Below are 6,721 nucleotides of genomic sequence, written 5' to 3'. Positions count from 1 at the left end.
CCAGATACTTAAGTGAAATGAACACTTAGTTTCTGGAATAATTGTTTCTAAAATGACATGTTGTTAAATATATTTCCTCCCACCTGTTATTTTCTATAATTTTTGCCTGTAGAGCATCTTCCTTCTTTATTCAAGTACTGAGTGACTTGAAAACTGTTAGTGGAATATAAGAGTAGACAAAGGAGATTTAAACTAGGACTAAGTAAAATCAGATGATATAATTGGAATTTTCCATGACAAAAACAGTTAGCTGAGCAAGATTGACAGGAAGTTGGTATTGCACCAATAAGTATAGCTATTTATTATTACTATGAGTGGTTTTAATCTGAAAAATACAACAGAGAAGAATAAACTAAATGAGCATTTTATCTATGTGGCATGGCTAATGTAAAACATTAAAAATAAATTTCTTACTGGAATATTAAATTATATTAATTATTATTCTTAGTGATAATGAATGAAATAAGTTTTTCATTTTCAATTGTTCTTACTTGGCCCTTTATATTTATCAAATGACTGAAATTTTCATAGCCTCAGTATTACTGGTGTTAGTAAACTCTAGCCTGGACTCTTTGTTTGTGGTCACATCTGGCAGTGCTCAAGGATTACTCTTGGCTCAGAATGCAGTCAAGATTACTCCTGGTGGGCTCTGGGGGACCATCTTGGATACTGGTGAACGAATCTGGATTGGTTGTGTACAAGTCAAGTGCCCTACCTGTTCTATTATTGTTCTGTCCTTTGCATGGACTCTTATACAGTGTACATTTTAAAACAACTTTTAAAAATTTTCCTAATTTGCATTCTTTGACACTTCAGAAGTTTACTGTTAGACATATCAGCAAAACACTTTATTTATGTAATACTCTTCAACACTTCATGCTAATGAAACTGAAGGCTGAATTAATTCTGTACTGTATTTGTGAAAAATGAAAAACACATGTTCTTTATTTGGTTTGCAAATGTACAGTGCCATTATTTGATATAAATAAAATATCTGTCATTTATAGGCCCTAAACACAAGTCTGTCTTTCTTGGTTGGGAGTGATAGTATAGTGAGTAGGGGTGTTGTCTTGCACTAGGCTGGACTGGGTTTGATCCCTGGCATTCATCTATATGGTCCCTCGAGCACTGTCAGAAGTAACTCTTTTTTTTTTTTTTTTTTTTTTTTTTTTTTGTGTGTGTGTGTGTGTGTGTGTGTGTGTTTTGGGTCATACCCGGCAGTGCTCAGGGGTTATTCCTGGCTCTATGCTCAGAAATCGCTCCTGGCAGGCACGGGGGAACCATATGGGACGCTGGGATTCGAACTGATGATTTCCTGCATGAAAGGCAAACGCCTTACCTCCATGCTATCTCTCCGGCCCCAGAAGTAACTCTTTTTTTTTGGGGGGGGGGGCCACACTCGGTGATGCTCAGGGGTTACTCCTGGCTATGCGCTCAGAAGTTGCTCCTGGCTTGGGGAACCATATGGGATGCCGGGGGATCGAACCACGGTCCGTCCAAGGCTAGCGCAGGCAAGGGAGTTACCTTACCTCTAGCGCCACCGCCCGGCCCCCAGAAGTAACTCTTAAATGAAGAGCCAGGTGTAACTCTGAGCAGTATGGTTCAAAATAAAATAACAAAATTAACTAAAGTTACTTTTTCTGTTGAGGAACCTCTCAAACAGTGCTTAGGACACAGGGGCTATTTCTACTAAATTTGTCCTCATTATGCAGACCTGAAGGATTGGTTCTCAGTCCCAGGACTTATAGCTCTCTTCTCAGCCCCCACATCTGTGTTCTTTATTTTAAAATAGTTTATACTTAAAAAAATAAGAAAATAAGAGACTTATTGTAGAAAATTAAAGAATATAGAGAAACAAAATGAGCAAGCTTAGTTACCCATAATTGTTCCAATTATTGAAGTTAACCATTATTAAGTTCCTAAGGTAGATCTTTATTCTTTTTTCTTTTTTTTTAGGCACTAGCGTTTACTTACTGTTATGGTAGTTTTGTGCATAGAACATTTCCAGTGCCCACTCTCCATCAGGGGGTCCACTGGTCCCAGTGACCCTCCCAGCATGTTCTCTCCCCAGTCTCCTAATTGGTTAGATCCTTCTGTCTTTATAAACCTCTGTTATGCATGGAAGTTTTATATATATGCATATACATAATGCTTTCTTTGTTTAGTATATTCAAAACCAGGCGTATTCCTTTCTGGAACTTGAGTATTCCTATTCATAATTTTAAGTAATGTTTTTGTTTTTTCACTTTTCTTCTATTCTCAAATATATGCTGGCAGGGTGTGTCTTCTTCAGCTCTGCCCCAAAGCCCAAGAACCATTCCCTGTAATTCTTGACTCAGCAATGTGGGCTTGCTGATCTTGGGTGCTCTGATCTGAAGATGTGTTAAGACCTCCCAGAGGGCCCGGAGAGATAGCACAGCGGTGTTTGCCTCGGAAGCAGCCGATTCAGGACCAAAGGTGGTTGGTTCGAATCCCGGTGTCCCATATGGTCCCCCGTGCCTGCCAGGAGCTATTTCTGAGCAGACAGCCAGGAGTAACTCCTGAGCACCGCGGGTGTGGCCCAAAAAAAAAAAACCAAAAAACCAAAAAAAAAAAAAAAAAAAGCATATGGGGCAGGGTGGTGGCGCTAGAGGTTAGGTGCCTGCCTTGCCTGCTCTAGCCTTGGACGGACCGTGGTTCGATCCCCCGGCCTCCCATATGGTCCCCCAAGCCAGGAGCAACTTCTGAGCACATAGCCAGGAGTAACCCCTGAGCATTACTGGGTGTAGCCCAAAAACCAAAAAAAAAAAAAAAAAAAAAAAAAAAAAGACCTCCCAGAAGCACACCCAGTGCTGCTGGCACAGGTGGGTGGGCCATGCAGTACTGGAGATGAGACTTGGGATCTTGTGCATGCAGAACATATGATCTAAGGCCAGAAAACGACTATAGTGTATCTGGTGATTTGCTTGCACAAGGCCAACTCAGGTTGAACCCCTTGCACTGCATACAGTCCTCTGAGCCCCATCAGGAGAGATTCCTGAACGTAGGAGCAAGCCCTGAAGACTTCTGGGTGTGGTCAAAAAAATAAAAAAGGTCCATTCTTTTTATTTATTTATTTTTGGTTTTTTGGGTCACACCCGGCAGCGCTCAGAGGTTACTCCAGGCTCTACGCTCAGAAATTGTCCCTGGCTCAGGGAACCATATGGAATGCCAGGACTTGAACCACTGTCCTTATGTATGCAAGGCAAATGCCCCACCTCTATGCTATCTCTCCAGCCCAAAAAGATCCATTCTTGTTCTTAGCACTGCCTCCTCAACCCTCTCATATATTGTTATTATTTTTCAACACAAGGCATAGTTTTTTTTTATTCATTCTTTGAAAAAAGTGTACATCTAAATTGTTTAAGACTTAGCAATTGGGGCCAGAGAGATAGCATGGAGGTAGAGCATTTGCCTTGCATGCAGAAGGTCAGTTGTTCGAATCCTGGCATCCCATGTGGTCCCCTGAGCCTGCCAAGAGCGATTTCTGAGCATAAAGCCAGGAGTAACACCCCCAAGTGCTGCCGGGTATGGCCCCAAAACCAAAAACGAAATAAAAAAAGACTTAGTAATTACATTTTACCCTGAGTTTAGAAATAAGCATATAGAAATCAATTTTTCCACTATTCCAAGAAAAGTTTTGATGACCTTTCAACTTTTGGGGTGGGGATGGTTTGGGCCACACCCGGCAGTGCCTGTCTCTACTCTCAGAAATTGCTCCTGGCATGCACAGGGGACCATATGAGGTGCACGCCACATACAAGGTAAACACCCTACAGCTAAACTATCGCTCCAGCCCCTTTCAACTTTTTTTTTTCTTTTTTTGGTTTTTGGGCCACACCCGGTGGTGCTCAGGTGTTACTCCTGGCTGTCTGCTCAGAAATAGCTCCTGGCAGGCACGGGGGACCATATGGGACACCGGGATTTGAACCAACCACCTTTGGTCCTGGATCGGCTGCTTGCAAGGCAAACGCCGCTGTGCTATCTCTCCGGGCCCCAACTTTTTTTTTGAACAGAAAATCTCAAGACTCTTTATTGTTGCTTGTGAACTCTGAGGCAAAGAGTCTGCTATTTTTTTTTACCTCCGGATCCCCCACAAAGTACTTCTAACCTGTAATATAGACTTTTCCTCACATCATATAGTCATGTTGAAAACTGCTTAAATATACACTTCACTGTGTGAAACTGATGACCTGATCACTTATATCAACTGGTCATTTAGCAGCTGCAAGACTAGAGCCAGTCTGAGACCAAAGCCAGCTGTTTTCATGGCAGTTTTTTATGCTACCCACAGACTGAAACCAGCAAATATGTTTCTGGGTTTTTTTTGTTTGTTTGTTTTTTTGTTAGCCAGAATTATGCCTGCTTCTTGTGTTAATAAAACCGATGAGTAAGGTGGAGTGGGAGGAGGAATTGACGTGGAGGGTAGGAAGTGGCAACAAAGCAGTTACTTGACTACAGCAGTCAGAGGAAATGGCACAAACATCAAACAGTTAACACAATGTGGCTTTCAGGGCTTTGATTTACACTGGTAAATGGATTGAGACTACAGGCCGGATCAATAGCCCAGCACAGTGATTCTCAAATAGTGGGGTGCCCCTCAGCAAACACTATCATAACAAGCTAAGCCTGGTGTTTATGTAGCTGAGAGTTGCTGTGTCCTGCTTCAAACCCCTCTCCGAAAAGCTATGCATTGCAAAACGTTCTCATTGTAGCCATTGAGCCAGACATCACCTCTGATTAAAAATTCAGCTCAAATTATTTTATATATTATTGTTTTGCAGGTTAAAGTGTTTTTTTTTTAAAGTATTTTAAATAAAGATACTATTTACAGTCACGAGGTGGGGCATGACAGAAAATAGTTGAGAAGCACTGGCCCAGAAGATAGCCCTTGCACATGGCCAACCCGGATTCAATCCCTGGCATCCCATAGGGTTCCCAAAGCTTGCCAGGAGCAATTCTTGAGCACAGAGTCAAGAATAACCTCTGAACGCCGCTGGGTGTGGCTCAACACCAAACATACTATAAGGATTGAGACTAAAACTTGAAATGATTAAGTTGAAAGTAGAACACAGGGCCCAAACGATAGTAGAGCAGCTAGGGTGTTTGCCTTGCACAGGCTGATTTGGATTCGATACCTGCACCCCTATCAGTCCCCAAGCACCACCAGGAGTGAGCCAGGAGTTAAACTCTGAGCACCGCCTCTCAAAAAAGTAGATCACAGAACTTAAGCAAGCATTTGTTATAGTCTAATACTCTTTATTGACCTATTTCATTTAGTTCTTAAAGGATCACAGTAGGTTCAGCGCCATCTAAATAGTTGTTCATTCCTTCAAGAAGAAATATTGTACATGTAAGTTAGAAGTAAGGAGATCTAATTTCAAATTGATCTACTAGTTTCAGACTTGGAAGATAGTGGGAATCAAGAGATAGTTGTAGTTCTAAATGAAGCACCGATTTTTAATTGCTAAAAGAGTGATTGCAAGCATACTCTAACAGCAGAATTAAGCTGATTATTTTTGGGCTTCCCTGGAGGTACTCAGGGAATCTTCGTTCATGGCTACTTGCTCAGGGGTCATTTCAGGCACTGCTCAGGGGGACCTCCTCATGCTAGGCAAGTTCTTGACCTTCTGTGCCATTTCTTTAATTCCTAAAGGAAAATTTAAAAAGAAAACCTAATATTTCCAACTCACCCATATTTTACATCGAATCATTTCCACAGTTTTACATATTTTTACTTAAGATGCACAATTTTTACATAATAAATTATAAATGTTTCTCTTTTTTTTCACTTTAGAGGCAAGGTGATATACTTTGACATGGAAATAAATTTGAAATCAAATCAGTTTGATTTATGGAATTTGATGACAATGAATTAGTTGTAAAATTTTTATCTGTGAGCCTTTTTGCGAAATATCATGCTAATAAACAAAAGGGCAAAAAAGACAAAATTTTAATTTAATTTCTTATTTAATTGGTTTATAATTTAGTGTCTTAAGGAATTTAGAATGGATTGTAGTATTGACGAATAGTATGAGAAAATAAGTCAAAATACTTTGTTGAGTAATTTAAAATTTTCTGAAATATTTCTACATATTTTGTTTTGTTTTGGGTGCTCAGGGTTGCTCCTGGCTCTGAGCTCAAGAATCACTTCTGGTGGGTTCAGGGGACCATATGGGATGTCGGGGATTGAATGTCCTACCCGCTGTACTATCGCTCCAGCCTCTTTTATTTTATTTTATTTTTGAACACATAGTGATAGGGAATACATTGGTGTTACCTACCATTATATTATCACATTGGAAAGCACTTGCTTTCAAAAAGGTAATAAATACTTTAAATGAAATGTTTTCTAGCTCTGTTCTATCTCCCTGGCCTCCAAGCAAAAATGTGATTGAATGTTAATATTTACCAAGCACGTCAAGTTCACCTACTATGATAGGTACTAGAGATAGATAAAGGAATGAACAAAACAGACTTAATCATATGACTGTGCTCTCTTCTGTGCTTTAACCCAGGAGGAAGAACCTCAGAATCTCTTATTCCACATCTTTACCTCCTAGTTTGCAGATTTGGTAGGTTTAGGGTTAAGAAGTAGTTGAAGGACTCCAGGCTAGTGACTGTAAAGGAACACAGGAAGGAATTTGTAAATGGGTACATAAAAAATATAGAAGATTTTAGTTATAGGTGTAGCAATTGAAGA

This window comes from Suncus etruscus, chromosome 5, assembly GCF_024139225.1.
Source record: "Suncus etruscus isolate mSunEtr1 chromosome 5, mSunEtr1.pri.cur, whole genome shotgun sequence".
NCBI classification, from domain to species: domain Eukaryota; kingdom Metazoa; phylum Chordata; class Mammalia; order Eulipotyphla; family Soricidae; genus Suncus; species Suncus etruscus.
Note: the sequence above shows the minus strand (reverse complement) of the source record.